Source organism: Pan troglodytes, chromosome 5 (assembly GCF_028858775.2).
Source record: "Pan troglodytes isolate AG18354 chromosome 5, NHGRI_mPanTro3-v2.0_pri, whole genome shotgun sequence".
Classification (NCBI taxonomy): Eukaryota; Metazoa; Chordata; class Mammalia; order Primates; family Hominidae; genus Pan; species Pan troglodytes.
Window position 1 is genome coordinate 182,698,684 of NC_072403.2, and position 16,125 is coordinate 182,714,808.

The window sequence follows — 16,125 nt, forward strand, 5'->3', positions numbered from 1 at the left end:
ACTCTGCAAGCAGTACCCAAAGACAGCTGAAGTGGCTATATAAACACCAGACAAAATAGACTTTAATGCACGAATTATTAGAGACAAAGATATTTTATAATCAAAGGGTCAATGTATCAGGAAGACATAACAATTATAAACATATATACCTCTGACAGTAGAGCACCAAAGTAAATGAAACAAAAACTAACTTAAAAAGAGAAATACACAGGTCAACAATAAATGTTGGAGACTTTAATATCCCACTTTCAATAATGAACAGATCTAGGCAGAAGATCAACAAAAAATAGAAGACTTAAACAACACTATGAACCAAATAGACCTAGCAGACATCTGTATAATACTGCATCCAACAACTGCACAATATATATTCTTCAAATACACATGAAACATTCTCTAGGATAAACCATGTGTTAGGCCCTAAAACGAGTCTCAATAAGTTTAAAAGGACTGAAGTCATACAAAGTATGTCTTCCAACCACAATAAAATGAAATTAGAAATCCATAAAAGAAGAAAATGTGAGAAATTCACAAATAAGTAGTAATTAAACAAAATAACCTATGGGATAAAAAGGAAATCACAGGGGAAATTAGAAAATATGTAGAGATTAATGAAAATACACCATGTCAAAATTTATGGGACACAGGACAGTGTTGAAAAGGAAATTTACAGCTGTAAACACCTATATTTAAAAAGAAAGATTTTAGTTCAATAATCTAAACTTCTACCGTTAGAAATGAAAAAGGAAATGCAAACAATCTAAATCAAGCAGAAAGTAGAAAATAGCAGAGATTAGGGTGGAAATAAATGGAAGACCCAAAAAACAGAGAAAGTAATAAAATCAAAAGTTGGTTATTGCCGAAACCAGCTTGGCTGGGGAGACCCTAACCCAGTGGCACTAGAGGAATTAAAGACACTCACACAGAATTATAGAGGTGTGGAGTGAGAAATCAGGGGTCTCACAGCCTTCAGAGCTGAAAGCCTCAAACAGATTTACCACATATTTATTGACAGCAAGCCAGTGATAAGCAGTGTGTCTATAGATTATAGATTAACTAAAAGTATTCCTTACGGGAAACAAAGGGATGGGCCGAAATAAAGGGATGGGTCTGGCTAGTTATCTGCAGCAGGAGCATGTCCTTAAGGGACAGATCGCTCATGCTATTTTTTGTGGTTTAAGAACACCTTTAAGTGGTTTTCCGCCCTGGGTGGTACAGGTGTTCCTTGCCCTCATTCCGATAAACCCACAATCTTCCAGCATGGGCGTCATGACCATCACAAACATGTCACAGTGCTGCAGAGATTTTGTTTATGGCCAGTTTTGCGGCCAATTTATGGCCAGATTTTGGGGGCCTAGTCCCAACGTGTCCCCCTTCTTTGATTTGCAAAGTGATAAAAGCAAAGGCAGTTTTGTCACGGTGAGCTACTTCTTGCAGGAGTCAGGATCCGCATCTGCAGACTATACAAAAACAACATAGATTAAAAGCACAATCATCATTGAAATCACAGAGCTTCCAAGTGTTTTCATCCATTTTAATGGGTTGCTAGCTGCTTATCTGTCTGCAGCTCCTTTAAGCACTCCTTTTCCTGGCATTAAGGTCAGGTGTGCCTAGGATGCTTTATTTGTTCTTTTAATTTTGCAATATCCAAAAACAAGCTTGTAGAGGGTCCCTCTAGATGCTTTTTAAATTCCTTCCCAAATTTTGATCCAATTAAGAGCTATTAATAATTTCCACAAATCTTTATTTAAGCTCCTAGAGTGGGCCATATCATTTGAGGTTGAGGTGCCACTATACCGCCATGGTTCCAGATGATAGGAACTCTTGCCATGTCTTATCATTTCTACTATCTGACCTTCTTATCATTTCTACCATCTGACCATTTTGTTCAGACCAGCTGAACATAGTGTGGCTGTGGCATGCAGACTGAGAGGTGCAATTCAAGCCAAACATCCCCTTAGGGGACCAATCAATAATGATTCCATAGGAAGCATTGTGCAGCACCTCTGCCTGTTCTGCAATGCACTCTTCCTAAACAAGTACATTCATTTTTTCTAACTGGGTCCAATTCTGTTTACAAATAGGTTTTTGAGGGCAGTATGCCTTAATTATAGGAGCAGATTTATTATGGTAAATACTGAGATCAGAAAGCATGTGTGTGTCATAGAGTGATTACATCCGGGCATTATTGCCAGCCAAGATTGATAAATATGCCCAATAAGTACAGTTGTTCTCTGTGTCAGCCCTTGTTGAAGGAATACTCATGGCAATGGTGATCACCGCTGTCATAGCTACCATTAAATTACTCACTGTGACTGGTTGTCCTGCTTTCCTCAGGTTTTCTTCTGCCTTCTGTGACAGCTTCTTGATATGTCCCCAAGTGGGTGGCTGTGTTCAATGGGTGTTGCTCGTGACAGTTGGGGTCCTCCTCAGCATCAGTCTCGAGATGGCTGCAACCAGGGGGTCCTCAGGATCCTCCTGGAATCTCTTCCTCAGCATCTGGCTCATGATAAGGTTTCAGGTATCTTGATGGTATCCAAATCAGCTCTTGATTTTGGCCTGGAGAAACACAAGCATAACCTCTACCCCAAGTTATTATTTTACCTATTTCCCAACCTTTTGTTATGCAAAGTGAGAAAAGTTGTGCACACATACATGTAACGTGTGACATCCATTTGCCAAAGATAATTAGGTTCCAATCCTCGAGGATTAACTCCTCCTGCAAAAGATGAGGAATGCAACATTTGGCAAGTTGGGCAAGAGTAGATAGATAGCTAGACATGAACAGGAGCGGGAAGCTCCTGGAAAAGGGAAAGTCTGGGAAGCCTCACCTGGAGGTACCACCAAAAATTCACATATTAGTAGCATCCCTAGTGCTGGAGTGGATGGGCACTTGTCAATTGTGGGTAGGTGGGAGAAGAGGTACCTATGCAGAAAGAAACACCCTAGAATTCCTCTTAAGATGCCCCAATCATCATTCATTCTGCAATAAAAATGTCATACATCTACTGTAACAGAGCCCACTATCCTGTGTCTTTCCCAGAAATAGGGAACAGTTAATTGGAAACCATAAGAAATGATATGCGTGTAGATGAAAACTTTACAACTTACACAAATAATCACTCAAAATCATCCTTACACTAAAAATGCAAAACTGTACCATTTCTAGAAGAAACTATAGAAGAAAAGCTATGTGCCTTTGGGTTTGGTAATGAATTTTAACAAATGACACAAAAGGTTGATATACACAGAAGAAATGACAATGTGGATTTCTTAATATTTAAAGTTTATACTCTGGAAGAGACCTTGTTAAGAGAACAAAAAGACAAGCCACATATTGAAGAAAATATTTGCAAAATACAGATCTGAGAAAGAATTTGTATTCAAAATATATTTAAAAAATCTTAAAACTAAACAATAAGTTAAACAACCCAATTGAAAATGCACACAGATCTGAACAGAACCTCACCAAAGAAGATCTACAGATGGCAAGTAAACATACAAAAAGATGCTCAACATACTAGAGAACCGAAAACCACAATGAGATAGCACAGCTGGTGTATAGCTCTTAGAACTGCTAAACTCTTTACAAAATGACAAATTGCTGGAGGAAAAACAAGAACTCTTCATTGCCGGTGGAACACAGTGTATAAGACCAAAATATGCCATCCTAAAATATAATGGTAGGAAACCAGAATATGCCACCACAAAATATGTCCCTTTGGCTTAAGAATTATTCCAAGCTGATTATTTTGAAAAAAAAAAAAAATGCTAACAAAGGAAGTTGTGAAAACAGAGTAGAAGTTACACTTGTGTAAGGAAAATTTACATCTATAAAGGAAATCACCATTTAAAAGCTACCTCTCTCGACAACAAGAAGAGAAGGATAACTAAATCACTAAAGAGTCTTATCAATGGAGAATGCGTGGACTTAAGTCTGTATAACAAACCTTACCCTTGTCTAATGTGCTTTTGCTGGTTAACTCCCCACTAATGCACCTCAAATCTTCTTTCTTTAAGTTGAAGATAGTATTTATGCTTGAATTGAAAGCCACCTGTTGGAGATTTACTCATTTTTCCCTGAGTATCTCCCATGTATCCATAAGGTATACGTGTTTTTAAACTTTTCTGTTTTTCTCATTTTAGTCTGTCAGTTTTTACAGAGGGTCCCATCTAAGAATTCCAAAAACATAGAAAATTTTTTTCCTCCCCATTACAAGTTGGGCAGTTTTTTCTAAAGCTAAACAAGTCTCACCTTACAATCCAAAAATCACATTCCTAAGTATTTTGACAACTACTTTGATGTTATTTCCAAACAAAAGCTACCATGCAATTATTTACAGAAGCCCTATTCATAATGACCAAAGGAAAAAAAAGGAATCAGAAAGTCTTACAATAGATGACTGTGTGGGACTCCACTCAGACATCAAAAGTTGTTATAAAGATTATTTAAATGAAAACACTTGAGATACTGAAGATAAAGGAAGAAATCTTACCAGAACTTACTTTATCCAATTAAAGCAGAACTCCCAGAAAAATACAACTGCCCTTAACCCCACCCAAGGAGTTTCTTGCAAATTCAGCTGCCATGGAGACAGCATACTCTTTCCCATTAGCAATGATAAATGAAATCCTAAGCTCCCAACTGACTGAACAGACCCACTCTTGGCTGAGGGGAGCCCAGAGTAACATTCAAAACTGAGTTCTCAGCTTTGCTAGGATGGGATGATGGAGGTCACATACACATTGTTATACCCCTTCCTTTGCTAACCATGATAAGGCTTTCTTCCCTAAGGATTTAACAGAAACCAGCCCTTTCAAAGGCTCCACCACTGATATCAACCTCTCCTTTCTTGCCTGATAAGAGACAACCCACGATGGAGAGGTTCTGGCCAGTGTACAGAGGATGCACAGAGCGAGTTTTCATGTCCTCTGCTTCACCTTTTATTGTCAGATGGCTGAAAACTCCACCCTGGGATCATGCTAACACTGCCATTTTTTGTACATGGGACCCATGAAGAAGCAACAAACCCAACTGCACATGCATGCATTTCTCCTTCCATAAAAATTCATGACTCCTCCTAGAGCTTATTAAATAAATGTATTTGGCCATTCCACTCAGCATAAATTACTATTTCCTTTACCTTCTCTTTGAAGCATCTGTTTCTGGCTTCTTGCTGGAGGCTATGCTTCCCAGCCTGTCAGGAGGACAACCCTTCAGGCGCAACCCTTTATAGGAAATAAATCTCTCATTGGGTGTGGTGGTTCAGGCCTGTAAACCCAGCACTTTGGGAGGCCGAGGCAGGTGGATCACCTGAGGTCAGGAGTTTCAGACCAGCCTGGCCAACATGATGAAACTCTGTCTCTACTAAAAATACAAAAAAATTAGCCAGGTGTGGTGGTGGACATCTGTAATCCCAGCTAATCAGGAGGCTGAGGCAGGAGAATCGCTTGAACCCAGGAGGTGGAGGTTGCAGTGAACCAAGATCACGCCATTGCACTCCAGCCTGGGCAACAAGAGTGAAACTCTGTCTCAAAAAAAATAAAAATAAAAATAAACATAAAAATGAAGAAATGTCTCCTTTCCAAATTTATGAACCTCATCATTCTTCCATTGATAGCATTAGAAGGTTCAAAAAGACCTTTCCATACTCTCCCACAGAAGCCCTAGAAATTGTCATTTTGTTCATCATTTTGGATGCCTGAGAACTTGTAATCCGATGAGTAGAAATGTTGGTACCCCATTTATGGCTGTCAACCTGCCAGTTCTCAGGAGTTTGTAAAAGCCTAAATCTGAAAGGATCTCATCCCATTAGGACCCTTGTCTCCTTTTCTGTTGCCTTTGCCCACTGGCTCTGGCAACAGGGGTCTTTCTTTCTCCTTGGCTATCTTTGGATATGGGGGCTCCGTCTTCTGTGCCACCTTAGGAAATGCCTTTTGCAGGCATGGCTAAGTCATTAAAAAGCCTTCAGTTTCAGTAGCATTTTGAGTGAGTACTCTCTGAAGATGCATTGGAATCTCAGGCTTCTTTGTCTGGAAGGTAACTCTTGGGCTACAAGTTTCTTATCCTAGCTTTGGTTTTGAGGCCTCTCTGTTCTCCTCTTGAGTTGGAAGTTATTCCTGGCTTTTGTTTCAAGGTGTCTCTGTGATCTTGATCTTGCTGCTTTCATGGGAACTTCTCAGTTGACTAAATTCTCCCTTCTCACACCTCTGCTGACTATGTGTTCCACCAATATGGAACTAATTCTACTTCCTTTCCTGTTTACATGATTTTACTAAGAATTATTTAGAAATTTAATCACTCCTTTGAGAAAATTTTTATCTTCCAAATTGCCTCCTTTTAGACCTTTCCTTTCCCAGTTGAGTCTCTCAACTCCCTGTAATCACTGAAACTTTAGGCACCCCACTCCATGCCTTGGAGGCTCTCAATGTGCTCAAGAATCTGCAAAAGCAAACACCTGGGGCTGAAAAATAAAATAGAAAAAATTTTACTTCTCAGCCTCCATAAGATTGTATGTCCAAACAAAAGAAAATCTTAAAAATCTCCAAAAATATTGGTGAGAAAAAAGCTTTGGCGCTCATATGAAGAAGAAAAAACTTGTTCCATTTTCCAGATACACAGTTATAATACAAATATAAAATGGGGCAAAGACAAAAACCAAGTCTTCTATATAAACTAGTGAATTTTGTATTATTGTAATAACATTAGTCAGGGTTCTCCAGAAAGGCAGAATCAATAGGATATATGTAGATAGATAGATGAGAGAAGACTCATTAGGGGAATTGGTTCACATAATTATGGAGGCTGAGAAGTTACACAATAGCCTGTCTCCAAGTTGGAGAACCAGGAAAGTTGGCAGCATGGCTCACTCCAGATATAAAGGACTCAGAATCAGGGAAGCCAATGGTGTAACTCTGATTCTGAGGCCAAAGCTCTGAGACCCTGAAGTTCTGATGTCAAGGGCAGGAGAAGGAGGATGTTTCCATTTCAGAAGGAGATAATTCACCTTTCCTCTTCCTTGTTGTTCTATCTGGGCTCTCAACCAATTGGATGGTGCCTGTATTCATCCATTTTTATACAGCTGTGAAGAAATACCTGAGTCTGAGCAATTTATAAAGAACAAAGAGGTTTAATGGGCTGACAGTTCCACGTGGCTGCAGGGGCCTCACAATCATGGCAGAAGGGGAAACAAAGACGTCCTTCTTCACATGGCAGCAACAAGAAGAAGTGCTGAGCCAAAGGGGAACAGCCCCTTATAAAACCATCGGATCATGAGAACTCACTCACTGCCATGAGAACAGCATGGCAGTAACCACCACCATGATTCAATCACCTCCCACTGGGTCCCTCCCACGACATGTACGGATTATAGGAACTACAATTCAAGATGAGATCTGGGTGGGGACACAGGCAAACCATATCAGTGCCCATCCACACTGGGTCAGGGTTATCTCAGTGTCTTCCAGAAACACCTTCACAGATATGCCCAGAAATTGTGTTTGACCAGCTATGTGTGTCTCTCAATCCAGTCAAGTAGATGTCTAAAATTAACCATCAGAATATTTATGCCTGATTCATGGCTGAAATTGTGTTTGACCAGCTATGTATGTCTCTTAATCCAATCAAGTAGATGTCTAAAATTAACCATCAGAATATTTATGCCTGATTCATGGCTGAAATTTCAGGATGAAAGCTATGAAATCTCTATTTGTGTTTGTATATCTATTAATGTATGTTATGTATATGTGATATTTTCTTAACTCTGGATAGCACTGCAAAATTCATTTATAAAATCCTCTAAAAGTGCTCTATTCTAACTTGGCTTGGAAAAAAATAACCATTTATAAATAAATATTCACCACACTCCTAGAAATACAGGAACTGATCAAATGTTTTTTAAGTTAACATGATTTGGATAAAACTTAGTTAAATGAGATTAATATAAAATTTTTGGTGTAATAAAACTATGTCTTCAAAGTTATCACTATTGAATATAAAACAAACATAAATTCCTATTCTGCTTGAGTTCTAGTCAAATAAGCTAATATTATACTTACAGAAATGTAAAATCTTAAAGCTTATAGATTTGATTCTAATTAAGTTGTCATTCTTATGAAAAACATTATTTTTTTATGGTGAAAAGATACACATGTATTTAGAGTTACCCAGCTGGACTCAGTTTAGATGATCCCAATTTTGTTGCAACATCCAAAGCTTCATAATCAGGAGCCAGTCGAACATATGCCTTGTTCTCTTTATCAGGACAAATCAGGGTGGTGATCTTGGCCACATCACTGTCATAGACCTTCTTCACAGCCTGATTGATCTGGTGCTTGTTGGCTTTAACATCCACAAAGAACACAAGCATGTTGTTTTCTTCTATCTTCTTCCAGCCGACTCAGTGGTCAGTGGAAACTTGATAGCATAGTGGTCAAGCTTGTTTCTCCTGGGGGTGCTCTTCCGAGGATATTTGGGCTGCCTCTGGAGTCGCAGTGTCTTGGGCCACCTGAAGGTGAGTGACATGAGGATCTCCTTTTTTGCGTGTGGCTGTGGACACCTTTCAACACTGCCTTCTTGGCCTTTAAAGCCTTCACTTTGGCTTCGGCTTTAGGAGGAGCAGGAGCTTCCTTCGCTTTCGGTGCCATCTTGTGAAAAGTGAAAAACATTATTTCAAAAATAATTTGTTCACAGTAAATCTGCCTAATAGTAGTTTCCAAAGTACTTTTGCTAATTTTTAACCTTAAACTTAAGCTAAGTAAAAGATTTGCATTAAATATCTAGACAATTTATAAATAAGATACAATACTAAAACATTAATTACTGAACATAAATAATTCAAGTTTATATACTTTTGGCTTCCTATTTTTACAGAAAGACTAAAGATATTTTGGCCCGTTAATAAACATGTTTTTTTCTGCCACACTGAGAAATTGTATTATGAGGAAACACATCCCTCTAGATGTTGGGAGATAGTATATTCATACATTTTCTAACCTACTATAGAATGCTAATATATGACAGTTTATAACTGACTACTTCCTAGTTTTCTCTGGAAAATAAAAGATTACTAAGTATTAAAATTATAATCAGTATATGTAAATAGAACTACTAGAAATAATGGAATAACTAGAAACAACCCCATGCAAAGCATGCAAGAAAAGTAGGGCATGTTTCCCAAGTAAAGTAGGATGTATTTTTTATAAGGAAAACCATACATAAGATACATAAAAAGAGATACCTAACCTTCCCTGTGTTACATTTGTATGGGTAAAATGTTATGTTTTCAGAAATGATATAAAATTCCTGGAAATTTGTTATGTCCTCCTTATCCATGCTATGTGCCAGTATAGAGTAATGAGTCATAATTCCAATTATTATTTTAAATATTGTGCCGGGCGCAGTGGCTCATGCCTGTAATCCCAGCACTTTGGGAGGCTGAGGAGGATGGATCACGAGGTCAGGAGATCCAGACCATCCTGGCTAACCCGGTGAATCTCCGTCTCCACTAAAAATACAAAAAATTAGCCGGCTGTAGTGGCAGGCGCCTGTAGTCCCAGTGCTTTGGGAGGCCACAGAAAAAATCGAATACCCTTGTCAGTTGTGGTATAATAAACTCTCATCAGATCTTTCATCACAGCCATTTCATACTCTTTGTCATTTAGATATTCCCCCTGATGCTTTCCTGAAAGCTCCTGCAATCAGCTACAGGTCAGAATGCTCATCTCCAACACAGGACTCCCTCTGAGACTCACAGAAAAGAGTATGACAGTTACTCTGGTTATAGGCTTCTGATGATATTGCTTAAATAACTTTAAGACCATACACTTGACTCAGTGAAGATCTCCAGAAGTCTGGTTGAGAAACTGATGGGTTCATGACACTACTAACCCAAGATCCAGCAAGACTGGAATTGATTACATGGCACTGAATGAGCTGATGAAAATTGATTATAATTTTATAGCTTTTTGGAGCATTGCTGGTTCTTTAATGTTCTAGTTTCTGGATTTAAGAAATCTCTTTCTCTTAATCTAACTGTAACTTACAACAATTTAGTAGATTATACTTTTATAAACAGAAATGAGGCATTTATCTTTTTTCTCTGCCTGATTTCTCCAGAATTTTGAAATTCTTACTGAATACTCTTATTTTCATGATGATATAGTTGTTATCAAAAGTCCAATAAGAACCTTATAACAGGACATAATTGGAAATTTTGGTTATATTATCAAGGTTTTTACAGGAGTATCATATTTAGGAAATGTACCTAAGATCAGTTATGACCAGCAATCTTAAGGGAGTAAGGGTTGACTTTTATGGAGACAATGCTTACAAAGCACTGTGAGAAATGGGAAATTTCTTCAAAGATTATAAAAAGTCACAATTTCTTACTATAAGATTGCTATCCACTATTTTTATATATACGTGTGTGTGTGTGTGTGTGTGTATTCCAAATCAGTTGTCCTAGCTTGCTCCAGCATGCCTGGGCAGAACTAGACAAGCCCCAGCCCATAGTGCATGCCATTCCTTATTTGGAGATGCTTCCTTACCTATCCCTGGGCAACTTCCTTTTCTTTCTTTGTTCTATTCCCCTTACCTAATTAAGAAAGTTTTAAACTAATAGCCAATCGGGTAAAGTGTAAAATGTGAGGTCCTATTTCAGCCAATGGAAATTGGACACAGCACTAGGGTAGACACATCAGATTATAAGTAACTCTGTCTCCTTTGTTTGGTGTGCTCTTGTGGCTGGACAGCTACTGAGTAGCACCCTTTATGCAGAAAGTAAAGCTCGCCTCGCTAAGAGATCATTTGTTCCCACGTTCTTTTTTTTTTTTTTTCTTTTTTTTGGAACACCAAAATCTTCATTCCCAACAGCACTCTGAGAAAAACCAGGCTGATACCTAGATTACAGGGTTCACAGCCTTCAGATTAGTAAAGAAGGTCATTTCCTGGTAGGCCCAGGAATTTAGGGATATTTTGGGGGGCCTCAAGAAGAGAGGAATTCACACAAAGCTATAAGGAGTGCAGCTGAAATTTGATAGTATGTGCTTGGCTTGGGTTTTAGCCTGAATAAGGCCTTTAAAAGTCAAATCTGAGATTCTGTATGAAAACTTCCAGCAAAGAAACTTGAAAGCACCTATGTGGTCATCTCCTGTTCTTGCTGCACTTATGTAAATAATCAAGCAAAATCTAACAAAACTAGACTTATTTTTAAAACAAGAATAGTCTTACTTTGATTATGATCAAAAATGATGATTACTACAGAGAGAAATTTTATGTTTCAATGGAAAACTATAATTTAGTCGGGCATGGTGGCACATGCCTATAATTACAGCACTTTGGGAGGCCAGGAGTTCAAGACCAGCCTGGGCAACATGGTGAAACCCCGTCTCTACCAAAAATACAAAAATTAGATGGGCATGATGGCATGTGCCTGTAGTCACAGCTAATCAGGAGGCTGAAGAGGGAGTATCGCTTGCACCCAGGGGTAGAGGTTGCAGTGAGCTGAGATTGCACCTTTGCACTCCAGCCTGGGCGACAGAGCAGGACCCTGTCTCAAAAAAAAAATTTTTTTTTTTGAGAAATTTGACCCCCACTGTGTCAGTGTGGGGCAGTGGGGCCTAGTGGAAGGTGTTTGGGTCATGGGGATGGATCTCTCATGAATAGATTAATGTCCTCCATGGGGGTGAGTGAGTTCTGCTGTCACAGGAATGGATTAATTCCTGCAGGAGTAGCTAGTTAAAAAGAGTCTGGTTTCCTTGGCTTCCCTCTTGCTTTCACTTTTGCTATGTGATCTCTGGTGCACCCCTTGCTCCCCTTCCACTTTCCACCATGAGGTGAAAAAGACTGAGGCCCCACCAGATGCAACTGCCCAATCTCAGACATTCCAGCCACCAGTATTGTGAGCCAAATGAACCTTTTTTACTTATACATTACCCAGCCTCAGGTATTCTGTTACAGAAGCACAAAATGGACTAAGACACAAATGTAGGTAAAAACTCACTGAAGGTGTAGGGAAAATGGTGTTGACCTAAGTCACTTTGAAAATGAATAGAATCTGTAAGCTGAAGGCAAATGAACTATACTTCATCATTGGATTCCATTTTACAAAGTTCTTTCCAACAGAAGCAATTGTGAACAATTGTAAAACCACAGTGTCTGTATCTGGAATAAAACAATGACTTACATAAGTCGCAGATGGTGGGAACCAGGTTTCTCACCGTTGAAGCGGAAGGTTACAAATTAGCAAGGCGAGAAGGCTAGAATGATTCCTGTGATAGTAGATCAGAGGTGGAGACATCAACGTAAACTTATGTTTAGTTTAATATGGATACACACAGTTCTACATAGAAAACTTTATAATTAGGTGTGTCTAGGTAGGTTAGACACACACATATACTTCCTAGCATTACTAATGAGGGACAAGATACAATGTGCTCTTTCAGCAGCCAGACATAAGTTTTCCTACCATTCTGAAAGGAATCAGGCTCCTTGAAGAAATGTCTGATACTAGAACTGGGAGAGTAAATATAGGAGCCAGGATAATCTGGAAGTATCAGAAAGTAAGTAAGTACTAAAAAAATTAAAATATATCCAAGAAAAATAAGAGCCAATAAAAAAAGCTACCGATGGCCAACACAGGAATGAATTGTGCAACATAATGCTGCAGTGTTGAATAATAGCTAAAGCTTAAAGTAATTATCTAGGTGTCTGTATTTGTATGCATAGGTGAATAAGCAAATGGAGTTGCATAGAAATCTCCTTTGCAAAAGAATTCCAAATAATTGATGTAGACACTCAGCCATCAAGAAGGTGAAGCCAACTCTTCACTCCCTAAGGAGTGAGGCTCTGCAGAGTGGCTTGCTCCAAAAGAACACATGCAGTACGGACAAGGAGGAAAAATAACCTCACAGTGGAGAAACCTGACAAACAGTAGCTCTGCCAAATGATCCAAGTTAACATCAAAGCTGACAGTTCACCTTGAGAACATGAAGTGACAATGAGGGACATTCTACAAAATGCCTGACCAATCCTCCTCAGTACTATCAAGGTCACCTGAGATGGAAAGCCTGACACACTGTCACAGCCAGGAAGAGCCCACATGATGACTACATGTCATGCGGGATCCTGGATCAGAGTAAGACAGATCTAAGGGAATCCAAATGAAATATGAACTTTAGTCTATCAGTATTGGTTCATTAACTGTGACAAATTGTGTAAGATATTAATAAGCCATGTGAGACACACTGATAGAAGATGTTAATAAGAGAGGAAACTAGGTTGCGGCTACATGGGAAATCTTTTTTTTTTTTTTGACAATTGCTGTGTAAGTAAAAAAAGATGTAAAATAAAACTTTATTTAAAACACTGTTTTTTTGAGCACTTCCTTGTTTAATTATTTATACCATGAATTACTAGTAACTGACACTGTTAACTAGTCCTGTTTTTTTAAATAAGAGCATTTATGACACAAAAAATTAAACAGTGCAGACTGACATATAAATCAAAACAAATGTTCTTTACATGTTTTCTGTTACTGTAGTAACACATATGTGTAAACTTAATTCTCCTATTTTTTTCTTGTGTTGTGGTTGTGTCCTGGGTTCATTCTCTAAAATGCTGTTCACCTTAGACCAGGAAAAATATTAACCATACAGACTCTGTTTCAATTCATAGCTAAATATTTTCACAAGAGTGACTTTGTAAAAATATGTTCCAATGGCAAATTGATTCATTGCGATGGGATCACTTATCCCGAAGACTTCTTGTCTTTATTTTGTTCCCATGCCTACCTTTTAGCCATAATACAGCAGAATCAAATATTGCTCACTGGGAAAAAATATTCAAAGAAAGAAAGTATGTGGACAGAACTTATGACCATGATGATTCAATGTTTTACCACAATGCTTTCTAAAACAGAAGAGTGTAAAAGGATATTCAAAGTCAATTTCCTCAGCGAGGCTTTGCAGAAAATGAGGAAACTAGAAAAACAAAAATGGCAGGACATTCTACAGGTGATTTTAAATGTTGCTATGTTTACGGGAAAAAATACTTTAACTTTTAAAGAATCACAAAGAATTACTGTAAACCCAAACTCTGGGATGTTTGCAAATTTAGTTGAGCTTCTATGTAATTATGTCTATATAGGTAGCCACGATGTTGATGATTTTTTAAAAATCTGTGCCTTATTTGTGTAATAAAAGACACAATGAATAATTAATGCTCATAGGAAAACCTTATGAAGGGAAAATAAATCTTGGGGACCCAAAATCGCTAAGCTAAAGGGAAAAGTCAAGCTGGGAACTGCTTAGGGCAAATCTGCCTCCCATTCTATCCAAAGACACCCACCTGCTCACCGAGATAAATGCATACCCGATTGCCTCATTTGGAGAGGGTAATCAGCAATGCAAAAGAATGAAATCGTTTGTCTCTTACCTACCTATGACCTGGAAGCCCCCTGTCTGGGCTTCTCACCTTTCTGGACTGAACCAATGTACATCTTACACATACTGATTGATGTCTCATGTCTCCCTAAAGTGTGTAAAACCAAGCTGTGCCCCGACCACCTTGGGCCCATGTTGTCAGGACCTCCTGAGGATGCATCACGGGCGCACATCCTCAAGCTTGGCAAAATAAACTTTCTAAAAAACCTGAGAGCCGTCTCAGATTTTCAGGGTTCACACATGTAATGTAGGATGTCAATGTTTATAAAACAGACATTATTCTATCTACTATTAGAAATATGCTGCCAATTAACCTTAAACTTTCTCAACAAAATAAAAAATGTTGATGAGGTACAAATAATACATCTAAGCTTAAGTGGTGTTGCAAGTTTTAATATGCCTACTTTTCAATTTTTCAATACTATTTTTACTAATTTAACACTGTAAGAAAAAGGAGTAATTAAAACAAGAATAAAAGTGTTTACAGGGGGTGCACGTTTCCTCCAGCCTCTGCCCAACCCCAGCTTTCATCCCAACTGTCCTGATGGTGGCTCTAAGCATTTCTCCTTTCTCTATACCAAGATCTCTCCCCAGAAACAAACCCAAATCTTACTGTATGTTATGGCACGTTATGATGATGAGCAGCGATGAGCAGCGGAAGCCTCAAGGAAGGGGTGCTTTTGTAAAACAAGACTTGTGGAATATAACATGTGAAAGTAAAGCCCATGGCAGAGCTCCCTCCTAAACACACGGGGAGCAGACAGGAAGCTTCTTCCTCACCTTCCTCAATGGCCTGCAGCCACGTCTCCCCAGGTCAGTCTTAAGGACAATGAAACTCTGGTCTTCACTGTGGACATGCCACACTACCAGGTGCTCCAAAGCCATGGTGACCCACCCTTGGGTAGGTCCTGAGGAGAAAAAAGCTCTGGTTCTAATCCTAACCCTAACCCTGTCCCTGAATCTAAATCCTGATCCCTACCCTGGTCCCTAATTCTGACCCTAACTTTGACTCTGACTTTGATCTTGACCCTGACCATGACCCCACCTCTAACCATACTTCTGGCCCTGACTCTGACCCAGATCCTAATCCTATCCCTAACCCTATTATTATCTTTACAATCTATCTCTACTCTTACTGTCTAGTGCTAAATAGCTGTACCCAAAAGCACTTTTAAATTATTTAACTTCTTTTCCTTGAATTCTCTAAGGACATCCTAAAGGAGATGTCATTATGTATTTTGCATTCCCTCTGAGTGGTATGGCTTCACATATGAAGTTCTAATACTTTGCAAGACATAAAATGTTTGGAGGGTAACAGCACTGGGTTGTTAGGGATGTATGTTGGCATTCATGATAGCCATTGGTGCTGTTCTCCAAATATTTTCAGTTCACTTTTTATGAATGCATTCTGACTTCCATCCCACCTACTTAAATTTTTCCATGGTCACATGACTTTTTTATTTTTATTTTTACTTTTGCTAATGGAGGTGAGAAGAAATAACATGTGACTTTTTCAGGAGAAATCTCCAAGAAACAGCGTTCTATTCCGCATGCTTTTTTCTCTTTTCTATAGCAATGGGGATCTTATTGATGGTCCCTCCTTCCGTCTGGATTCCTGTGTTAGGATGACACAGCACAGAGCTACCTCTCACCTGACCCGTGATGAAACGTAAATAAATGAGG

General features: G+C 38.8%; 1 protein-coding gene across 6 annotated transcripts in view; it reads right to left on the reverse strand.

Annotated features, from left to right (window-relative positions):
* PDCD2 (programmed cell death 2) overlaps nt 1–16,125 on the reverse strand; it is a 43,409-nt gene that overhangs the window by 15,404 nt on the left and 11,880 nt on the right. The window contains exons 1-3 of one of the 6 annotated variants that reach the window (XM_063812708.1): nt 5,145–8,140; nt 2,656–2,719; nt 2,311–2,559 (exon numbers count right to left, since the gene is read on the reverse strand). The gene's annotated coding sequence lies outside the window, so the exon portion shown is untranslated. Of the gene's footprint in view, nt 1–2,310; nt 8,145–16,125 lie in introns of those variants that run through there. The other 5 variants (XM_063812707.1, XM_520603.7, XR_010157824.1 and 2 more) reach the window with 5 other exon arrangements.